Genomic DNA, 12,224 nt, shown 5'->3' with positions numbered 1-12,224 from the left:
AGAAAAGACAACATTAACCACTACATTAGCATAGCAGTTCACACCAGAACTATTTTCAAATTGAAAACCAACAACATCTTCAACAGAATTCATTTTCTTTCTGCTTACAATTTTGAGTTCATCGACTTTTGGTCTTTTTTCTACAACCTCCCTACTATTAGTGACATTTTTTCGTTTCCGGCCTACCACACGTTTCTCAAACAAAGGATATTGAGGCAAATGTGTCTTCTTAACCTATTGTATTCCATAACACAATCTAGATCCGCACAAATGTTTGTGACATCACACTCAATCAAGTACAAACCCGATAAAGTTCTGACTCGTGACAATGCTACATAAGCCATACCCTCCTTGAACACAGAACTGTCAATATTCACCAAAGCACTGTCTACACTTAAACCTTGTGATTTATGGATTGTCAACGCATACGCCAAGCAAACAGGAAATTGCCTACGGCGAACATATAAGTCTTTTACAAGCAGAAACCTAGCTGTGCAACGACCAATTAGCTGTAGTTCCTCAATGCCATCAAATTTAATTTTTTAAAAATTCAATTCCATCCCTATTTCTGTATTTCTCAAAATCAACAACATTACCCATTGATCCATTTACCAGACCTCTTTCAACATGTAAATTTCTTCTCAAAATGATACGGCAATTTAAGCACACATGCAGAGTCTTTTCAAAACCAGCAGTTTTAGATATAGTCTTCTCTAATGAATCCAATTTAGATTTCAAATTCTCAGACAAAACAATTGTTGCACCCATATGCTCTATTCTGTCAATAGCTTCCAGTTTCACAATCTCTCGGTTCTCTAAATTCAACATTTTGTTGTTGAAGATGGAACATTCTGCAAGAGTTGGCATCAAACATATTCCAGATTTCTTCTCAGTAATTTTATGAAAAATATTCTCTGGCAGAACGTCTTCTTCTGGAAACAAATTTGACAGTAGTCGTGCATGTAAAGCTTCTATCCCACGCTCAGTCACTTTCCCGATTCTCACATCTTGTAGAATATTCTTGTAATCTTCATCCTTCGCCTGACGCATATTTTCACGAAGCTCAGCATAACTGAAGTTTAACGATATGTTAACGTTGCCAATGCTCCCTAGGCACTTCCTGGTATCTTCATGCGTAAGCAGTTTAAACACTGGTTGTCCTTTCACTGGTGTCAGCTGCAGAAGATCACTGAAAACAATGATGTGTTTGCCACCAAATAACACATCATACTCTGTTTTAGGAACTTCCTGCATTCTCAAATGCACAAAGGCAAGCATGACATTGGAAACCATGCTTACTTCGTCAATGATAAGAAGTTTCATCTTCTTCAGGACTCTAGATACTTCACAACAAGCATCTCCCGATAACTTGTGATATTGTAATTTGTTATCATGCTCCACTGGCAGCATCAGTAGCCGATTCAAAGTAATACCTTTAATGTTATGTGCTGCCAGACCAGTTGGAGCGGTGACAACACAAGACAGCGATGACTGAGTCCTTTTCTGCAAATAACATGAAATTGCTTTAATGAGGAAACTTTTTCCAGTTCCTGCTTCTCCACTCACATACAATCGGATAGGCTTCAACGACGTACATGAGCACTGTTTCTTCTCATGACTTAATCCATGATCAATTTGGTTGGTAACTTCATCATATATTTTCCTCTGCTCAACGTTAAGTTGTCTTTCTAAATCTTCTAAGTTAACCACATCCTCCTGAGCATGTGCCATGGCTCTTTCCACTTCAATCATGGCAGTAGCAGCTTCATTTTCAATAACTGGTCCTCCTAGTGGATCCTGACTCAATGAAACAGAACTCTGACTGTCCTGAGAACTGTCTCTAGCAATCTCGGCTGCTATTGTTGCTTCCTGCTCGATTTCTGCATTCAACATTTCTAGATATTTTGGGAAAGCAGGACATTCTATGGACTCCTTGGCTGCATTGAAAGAGTCTTCGTAACAGAGGAAATCTCCAAGCAGTTCCTCTTCCGCACGCCTAGGCTTGAAAAGTTGCAAAAGAGCTAAATAGAAAAACTCTTTTCTTTCTGGAGATTCGCAATCCAATTTTCGAGGATTTACCAATAGACATTTTTTTTGCTTGACCAGACATCCCTCACTTCCATTTACAGCATACACTCCTTTATCAATATCTTCTGTGATGTTCCTCTTGAAAATGTAATTTTATAGAACCTCATACAGACAAACATTCTCCAAGTGACTGCTTCTATTTGGATAATATGTATCCAACATGTTGGTCTTCAAAATATCTGTACTGCTTGGCTCCTTCTCCGCCAAATACTCAATTTCCCGTGTAGGTTTGAGAACTCGATTACGCGTTGCAGCAAGACCAAGACTTGCCCAAATGATACTCCTAGATTTGGCATAGAGACTTGCTGAAGATAACCGGTCAGAACATTCATAAGCTCCGATTTCTCGATGTGACAACATCTTCAGACTGAAACTGAAACAACTTCTTACTGAGGCTCTTTTCATGGGAAATGTCCTCCCAAATATCCTTGAGTTCTACCTTTTCTTTTTTTGTGATGTAAGACGTCACATACCGAGCCACGGCCATACAGTTGTCAGCCACACACTGTATATCCATGTTAGCATTCCACATGGACAAAATCACTGGGTTGTAGTCATTGATGTTCTTGGACTCTTCGTTTCTCTTCAAATTGTATGTATTTTTGGGTGATTTCCTTGTCACATTATGTCGCAACGAAGACATCAAATTGTTCACTCTTCCTTTAGATATCACCAATTGTGGAAATCCAAAACGACATTTTGTGTAGTACTTGTTCTTGTTTTTGAATTTAGGACGACAGTACTTTCCACAACGATGGCTTTGAAATCGTAAAACTTGTTCTCTTAGACTTTTGTCTTCCTTTGTCTTTGGAACAGCACATGTAGAATACTGTTCTATGAAATTCATCACTAAGTCATCCGGATCTGTTCCAAATTTGGGTGCATCTTTGATCCATAGCAGCATATGTATATGAGGAGCACCTCGTGCTTGATACTCCTTTCTCCAGAAGAAATCCAACACCTCTCCAAGAGGTGGATTTTTCTTGTTCGTGATGAAAGACATCATAGCTTCAAATCTATGATTGAAGTACCTGCATACATTCACTGGATCCAAAGAGCACAGTTCTCCGGGTGTCTTGAATTCAATATTTTCAATGTTTCCATTTGCCTCTCGTAGAAATTCAAGTAAGTCTTCCCAGCCATACTCAGCACAGCTGAGAGTGAGGAACCAGGTGGGAGTTCCTAAGTTCCTCAGCATACATTTTAAGTCACCATGACGATGGTACCAATACTCATTAGTACCACGCTGACATGCCATCAGATTAATCAGGTGAGAATCCAAAATACTGTCTTGCACATTGACTTTATCCATAAAGTCCCTTGCTGAGATATTTTGCAGTTGTAAACCACTTTTCAGGATGTGGTTCACTGCATAAGACAGACAGACAGATCACTTTCAAACAGTAGATGAAACAAATAGGGAAAGCATTGACGAAACCTAGGATCTTCTGCATACAATCGTAAAGTCCGGTATTCAGAAGCAGGAATTTGATCAGGTCGCTCATCATATCGTCCTCCTCGACCTGTGGGAAATAACTGTGGAAAACACCGAGCTTCCAAACTTTCCCCTCAAACACTAATGGGACTCCCTTTGGCTTGTTTCATTTGAAACAACTCAATAGCATTCCCCATGATTTCCTTGGAATACAAAGGATGAACACTATAATGTTCATATATTTCTTCATTTTTAGAGGCTTCTACTTTCTCAATTTGTCCAGCACCCGATTCGCTGTCTTCTTCTTCACTTACTTCCTCTTCTGCTACACATACATTCTTGTAGTACTCATTGTTTTTTATCAAATACAATGTTGCCTTTTTGACTTTCCTAACATCCACTAAATCTTGCCAGATTTTCTTACTCTTTGTCGGAACACCATTAACTACTCTAATTGTAATAATGTTTTTCTTCAAATCTAAAGGCAAATAAACAACTCTTCCCTTTAATCCTCTCTGTAAATCTGATGGAGACAATTTCCCTGTCTTTGGCTCCATTCGTACAATAGCCTGAAAGGGATGCACACTTTGAATCAAAATAGATTCATAAGTATTTAAATCCTTCAATTCAGAAGGAATGTCAACCAATTCCAGATTATTATGAACCGCTCTAGCAGGCATCCGGTTTTGGTTTAATTTGTTAAAACAATAAGTACACATACGTTGGTCCGATCCCAAATCAAAACAATTTTCTACCATCAAGTATGTAGCAAAATCCTTCCATTCACTATTGTTTTCCATTTCACTTTTTGCATATAAATCCACTAACTTGGTCTGATTCTTATAATAAGTCCGTCGACAACACACACAAGTGAAATTAGGCCTCTCACTTGATTTCACCTGAAAGATGGAAATTTCCTTGTGAAACTTATCTATATTAGAAATCTGTACACTCTCTTCCACATTACCTTCTTCTACTGGGTCAATTTCAACATTGTTCTCTTTACTAGCAAAGTAACAGAACTCAATTTCTTCACAAATATTCTTCACATGTAGTTCTGAACCATGCAAAAGAGCACTGCTCAATTGTTTAAGCATAATTGCTGGACTCTTAGCATAATACAACATTCTAACTAATTTCCTCACTTTATTATGATGCACTGCTAGCATCCTGAAATGATGAAAAACACTCTGGCATACTCTTCTGGAAAGACAAGCCAGGGAATGCCCATGCAAACCTGTTACTTCTCTCACTCTGCAAGGATCTAATTCTTGCAACAACTTCATTTTCTGTTTTAAGCTTTTCTTATTAAATGTACGTACAAAATCACAAAACAAATTGATGGAATCCTGTCGCACACTACAAATGCTACTACATTTCCAGGTGTAGACTGGTCCCTTAGGACGTCTTCCTAAAATCTCATCACCTAACACCTCTTCTGCATCTGCAGACACAAGTTTTTCTTTTTCAACCGGACAACCATCTTTTACCTCATATGCTCGACCACTGGTGTCAACTGCATGCACCAAATCATTGTCTTGAAAGTAACTCTCCTCATTAAAAAATGCCTCACAACTTGAACTATGCATCCATTCTCCTGAGAATACTTCACAAAAATGAGTACGATTAACTACTCTCTTCCATCTACTATTTGATTTGAAATCAGAAATTATCTAGTTTAGTTTCCTAATTCTATTGATTACCAAAATAAATAACTTTTGTTTAATTTCGAAACAAATAAACAAAGGAAGAGTGTCCGTCAGGGAGGGGTACAAAGTGGTTGTAGCACGTGAAGTCTGAGGCCAGTTGTAAGTGGTCAGATGATAAGACCAATTTCAAGAAAAAATGCAAGATTTTTTCAGGAACACCTCCCCGGTGTGCTACGACGCCAGGAGACTGCGGAGCAGGTTCTTGTGAGGGTGAAGAGTGAAAAAGTATAGTGAGATTAAAAATGTCTAAGGTTGTACCAAAAAATCATTTATTAGCTGGCCAACCTGACATGGTAAAAACTTGCTATGTGTAGGGAAAACTAACCAAATAAAATATACTGGTGTTTCCCTTTTAGAGAAAGGTCAACATGTTTCTGCCCGTGATATGTGTGACTTTACAGGGCTTTCTTCAGGACCAGTTTGCGAGTGTCCCCTTGACAGGAGAGGGCGCGCTAAGACCCACCCTGCCAAAGGTGAGAGACCATGGAATGGGTGCCATCTACAACAATAACTTGCGTTATTACATGCAAGATATCTACAGAGAAGATGGTGTGCACTTCTCAGATGAGGGCAACAGAGTTTTCATACAAAATTTAAGACTGTGTATTGGTACCTACTTATAAGTACCTAGAACTTACACAGAACCCAAAAGCTCTTTTCAGAGCTACCTTAACTATAATTACTCTTTTAAAATTTCGAATGTACCTTTTTTCACTAATTTTCACTTATGTTCGCTTCCCGGTTCGCTACCCGGTTCGCGTACCGGCAGCTAACCGCGCGAAAAATTCAAAAAATTTTTTTTTTCGACATATATGAGCCTCCTCAGCCACCCTCAGAAAACCTAGGGGGTCAGGATACATCTCCCAGGCCCCCTTATACTCATTTCCCCACATTGTTTTTCTGCCATCTTGTGATTAAATTCGACTGAAAAACAAAATGGCGAACTCCCGTTACGCTACCGGTGAGCTACCCGGTTCGGGTACCGGGACGCGCCTCTACGCGGGGCACTTTAATATCCCCCTCATCAATCCTAGGGGGTCAGGAGGGGTCTACCTTGACCCCTTTCATTAAATTCCCCCTTCGTTTTTCTCCACCTCTTGTCTCTCGATCCTACAGAGAGACAAGATGGCGGCCGTTCCGGACTGTTTAGAATGTTGACAGACACCGGAGAGACAATCAGCTTCGCTTCGCGAAGTTCCGTTACGGGTCAGGTACGCGAACCGGAGCGCTAACCGGAGCGCTGTCACAGATATATCTGTTTTTAAAAACGTTAATTTCTCAAAATCCACTGGAGCACATATATTGAGACATAGCAAAGGCACGTCGGGCAAACCATATCTACAATTTTGCCAAGTTTCGTGTAAATCCATTCAGCCGTTCGAGCTAAAAGGGATTCCAACCGCCCTATGGAAAAATGAATGGGAAAAACGCGTTTTGGGACCCCCCTTTTTTCTCTGACCCCCTTGACGAAACCCCAGGGGCTACTCAGAAACAAAATTTGCCATTTTCCTGAAAATTTCAGCCAATTCCGTCCAAAAACGCCAAAGTTATTCGACATAGAATTTTCAGAAATCCCATAGGAAAAAAATCCTAACTATATATACCTACTGGCGACCGCCAGTAGGTAATATATATATTACCTACTGGCGTTTGCCAGTAGGTAGTTATAGTTAGGATTGTTTTCAATGTTAAATCTCAAAATTCTATTTGGAATAATTTTAGCGCCGGTTGACGAATCTGACTGAAAATGTCCTCAAAATGGCCTCGCGGCGTTCTGGTCCTTCCCTGAAAGTTTGGGGGGGGATTCATCAAGCGGGGGCCGAGATAAAAGGGGGGTCCCAAAACGCGTTTTCCCCATGTTAATTTCCATAGGGCGGTCGATTTCACTTTTAGCCCGAATTGCTGAATGGATTTCCATCAAACTTGGCAAAATTGTAGGGACTGACCCCCTAGGTTTGATGTGGGGGCTAAAATAGGGTCCCGCGGGGCATTTAAAAAAAAAAAAAAACGATTTGCGCGGGGGGAGCGCCCGGTAAGCGCACCGGGGAGCAAAGCATGGGGAAAATCCAGGGCCTTATTTATGAAGGCCTTGCGACAGTTTTGCGCCGCCTGTGCGTCACTTTTTGAGACGCACCAGCGGTGTAAAAAATGTGCCTCGTTGCGCTATATTTAAAAAGTGATGGGTTACTTTTTAAAACCCTGCGCCACATTATACCTGCGTCAGGTATAATGTATGCAGAGGGGGCGTTCCACCGCAAAAAGCCTTGTAATAGTGACGCAGTGTAATCTATGAGATTTCACTGCGTCACTGCGTCACTTTTAGGACGCTGTTGCGTCAAAATCTTGCGCCTGCCTCACAGCAGGCGTAAGACTGATGCAAGATCTTTCACATGGGGCTTTCCCCATGTGAAAGGATGCATTACTGGAGTTGCGTCACTTTTGTGACACACTCCAGCAATGCGTCACTTTTGCGCTTACAGATACGTCAGAAAAACTGACGTATCTGTAACTCCTTGCGACATGATTTGTCATACATTAAATATGACACATCAGGAATGGCGTAAGGAGTGCGCACAGAAAAGTGATGCATTGCTTTTTTCACGCAGCGATGTGTCACTTTTCATAAATGAGGCCCCCAGTTTATTCACTGTGTCACCTCTACGACCCTTTCTTGCGTCAATACGTCCCTTTTGCATACATTACACCTGACGTAGGAATAATGTGGCGCAAGGGCTTACAAAGTGACGCAACTACCTAGATGCGTCACTTTGTAAATATGACTGAATAAGGTGCATTTTTTACAGCACTGGTGCGTCACAAAAAGTGACGTTTCGATGGCGTAAAAGTGACGCATGGCCTCATAAATGAGTCCTTCAGTCTTCTACTCATCCGTCATAATAAATTTATGACGTATTATGTTGGAAGTTCTTTTAGATACGTTAGTATTTCAGACGTATCTGTAAGCGCAAAAGTGAATTATTGCTGGAGTGTGTCATAAAAATGAAGCTACTCCATCAATGCATCCTTTCACATGGGGCCAAGCCTCATGTGAAAGGGCCTGCACGCCTGCTGTGAAACAGGCGTAATATTTGGAAGCAACAGCGTCATAAAAGTGATGCGGTGATATGTCATAGATTTCACTGCGTCACTTCTCTGACCCTTTCTTGCGTCAACACGTCCCTTTTGCATACATTACACCTGACGTAGGAATAATGTGGCGCAGGGGCTTACAAAGTGACGCAACTACCTAGATGTGTCACTTTGTAAATATGACTGAATAAGGTGCATTTTTTACAGCACTGGTGTGTCACAAAAAGTGACGTTCCGGTGGCGTTAAAGTGACGCATGGTCTCATAAATGAGTCCTTCAGTCTTCTACTCATGCGTCATATTAAATTTATGACGTATTATGTTGGAAGTTCTTTTGGATACGTTAGTATTTCAGACGTATCTGTAAGCGCAAAAGTGAAGTATTGCTGGAGTGTTTCACAAAAATGAAGCTTTTCCAGCAATGCATCCTTTCACATGGGGCCAAGCCCCATGTGAAAGGGCCTGCACGCCTGCTGTGAAACAGGCGTAAGATTTGGAAGCAACAGCGTCATAAAAGTGACGCAGTGATATCTCATAGATTTCACTGCGTCACCTCTACGACCCTTTCTTGCGTCAATACGTCCCTTTTGCATACATTACACCTGACGTAGGAATAATGTGGCGCATGGGTTTACAAAGTGACGCATTTACCTAGATGCGCCACTTTGTAAATATGAATAAATAAGGTGCATTTTTTATTGGACTGATGCGTCACAAAAAGTGACGCTTTGGTGTCGTTAAAGTGACGCATGGCTTCATAAATGAGGCCTTCTGCCTTCAACTCCAGCAATGCATCTTTTCTTACCCTTCCACACCCCTGTTCCTTTTCAACATTTTCTTTGAATATCAACATTCCCCATATTCACTCTTCTTCTCCTTACTTTCTTTCCTAACACTCACCTTCTTTCAGTCCTCCTACTTCACTTCCTTTCTCCTCTCATACCTTTCTGTTCTTTCTTACTCATTTTCCTTTCCATTATCAATGCACTCTATTTCACTTACTCTTTTTCATTTTTTTAAGAATATAGCTCTTTGATGAGAATTGGAGGTAGTTCTGAAAAGAACTTTTTGTTTTCTTCTTTTTTCTAAACAGGAACAAAAACAGGGAATGGAAACTGCTCAACAGGAGCCAAAAAAACAAAAAAAAATAGGGGTGGGAAGGGCAGTGATGGTTCTCCAATGCTCGAACCATGAGCTGGACAATTTGCTCCCCATAGGTGAGGAGTTGATTGCAGTATCTGCATCTCAGGACACCATGGTTAAAAGCAGGTTGAATGTTTGGCACCAGCTCCTGCGATTGCCCCCTCCCAGAAGAAGTTGCTCCTCCGGTGGATGTAGAGGCCCGATCACTGGGAACCTCTTGTGCCAGAGCCCTGACACTTTCCCAGGCAAAATTCTGGGGGTGCCTTCTCTCCACATGTCGGATCATCGTGAAGTTCCCAAATGAGTATTTTTTGTAGGGGTCACCCCGTGACAGGACCTGTTTGTAGATCCTGCACTCCACTTTTGGAGCATTCACCTTCTTCTGGTCTGCTGGAATCTTAAAAAAATTCCAAATAAAATGTTCCTTCACCTTTGGGGTAGGAGGCTCTTCATTGATGAAATCAGGTTCTTCATCACTGCTGGATTCTCTGGCAGCCATGGTAAATCAAGAAAGATTCAGAAGCAAAAAACAGGTATTTCAGTCACAAAAGTGAAAGAAGAAGTGCAGGAAATGGGTGGGGATTTCATTCTTTGTAAAAAAAACTGTTAGCAACCAATGAAAAGTGTTATTTAAGGTCACATGACTTGACGCGCTGACGCTGCGCGCACCGGAGCGCTTCCGGGGGCGCATACGCGGCGCGAACGTAGGCGCTTCCGGGTGCGCACACGCGGCGCAAACGTAGGCGCTTCCGGGTCGCATACGCTGCGCGAACGTAGGCACTTCCGGGGACACTTACGCTGCGCGCCGAAGTGACGTTTTGATAGTTTCAAGGAAATGCAAAATTATTTTCTTTTCCTTATTTAAAAAAAACTGCTTTTCTTTGTATGGTACGAAATGTTTTGCGTTAATATTAACTTTTCATTCATATTTTTTTCACGAACGAAAGGTGCGCTTTCTGGAGAGCTTACCGGAGCGCGCACCCAGAGCGCCCCAGAAAAAATGATAAAAAAAAACTTAAAAATTAATACTTACACAAAACAGCAAATTGTAAAAAAAAAAATAGGTTAGAAAGTCGATATAGAAAAGAATTAGCATTTAAAAAGCCTATGAAATTCACTGAAAAAACCATAGGTTTCACACCAGTCATAGTTAGGAATTAGCATTTAAAAAACCTATTAAATTCACTGAAAAAACCCAAAGCTTTCACACCAGTTATAGTTACCTGGAAATTTTACTGACATAAAACCATTGAAATTCCCACGTTATAGTTAGTTGGACTCACTATAACTTGCGCGTGTAATGCACTGCTGATGACATCACATATTACATCACTCATGACATGGTCAGTGACATCACTCATGACATCACTGATGACACCATCCTTATGATAGAGTGACTGACCTCCTTTCACTGTAAAGTAACCCTTGAAACACATATTCAAAAATAGAAACTAACATTTTCAAAAAAGTGGAGATACCTATACCAGTTACAACAACCAATTCAGTAATTCCACCATCTATATACACATCCGCTCATTCACCAAAAGTTCTATATAGTCATTCATACATATACTCACTCATCATATGTAGTGAGACACCTATACATCTGTTAACACACCGACAGTCTTCCAAAAGTTGCTCACACACATACTCACACATGCAAATAAACTATTGAACATCCGTTTTTTTGCATATATAGCTATACACACACTTCCACCTTACTTCTAAGGAAACTTACACACTCTCTTAAACAATCACTTATAGAAAACAATACTTATTAAAACAAGAACTCTTTCAATCTCTCACTCTCACATATACTCACTTATATACATCAATACTCACATATACTAGATTAAAATATATGTAGTTACTGATAAAGACACTAGTAAGACAGTCTTTCACTTACTATCACATACATATACACACTCATTCACCCATACAGTCCGGCACATATGTTGTCTTCAAAACACATACAAACAGTGAGTCAGTCATTGATGCATCTATGTGCTAAGTAACACCCCCACCAAATCAAACAGACAATTATAAAGATACTAAAAAAAATATATAATAACCCATATACACACACATGTAGCTACTCACCAACCCATGCAGCCACTTATACACAAAGTGAAACACTGATACAAACATTTAAATATTTAAACAATACTCGCTAATGTATGTATTCACTATGATACACTTAATAAGCCAGTTAACCAATCAATTTTTTTTCCATTAAGACACTTATTGAAACATTTATTCTTCCATCGACCTTTACATATACATATATAAAACATGTTTATTTTTCAGAAAGACACACATTGTAATGTAATGTAATGTAAAATTGTATTTATATCGCGCAGCAATCGCTCCAATGGAGCATCTAGGCGCTACCTCCGGCAAATTACCAGATGACAAAGTGACTCAGAGTTGGACCAAAAACAAAGGCAAGCATCAAACTAGAGTTCTGGCCATGCTATCTTGCAGTTTAAATATCCAAGTTTTTAATTCTTTGCGGAACTCTGTTTCTTTATCCAGAGTTCTCAGGGCAGGAGGCAGAGTATTCCAAGCCTTTGCCCCCAGTACTGCCAGGGACTTTCCTCCACGGGTTTTTAAACGAAACCTAGGAACCACCAGAGTATTGGAATTTGATGATCGTAGGCTTCTGGTTGGGCAGTATCTCTTGAATTTTTTCTGTAGATATAGTGGTCCTGTTTTGTGCATTGCTCGAAATGTTATAATCAAAACTTTGAACAGGATCCT

Source organism: Lissotriton vulgaris, chromosome 7, assembly GCF_964263255.1.
Source record: "Lissotriton vulgaris chromosome 7, aLisVul1.2, whole genome shotgun sequence".
Taxonomy (NCBI): Eukaryota; Metazoa; Chordata; class Amphibia; order Caudata; family Salamandridae; genus Lissotriton; species Lissotriton vulgaris.
The sequence above is the reverse complement of the archived record's forward strand: the minus strand, read 5'-3'. Positions refer to the sequence as shown.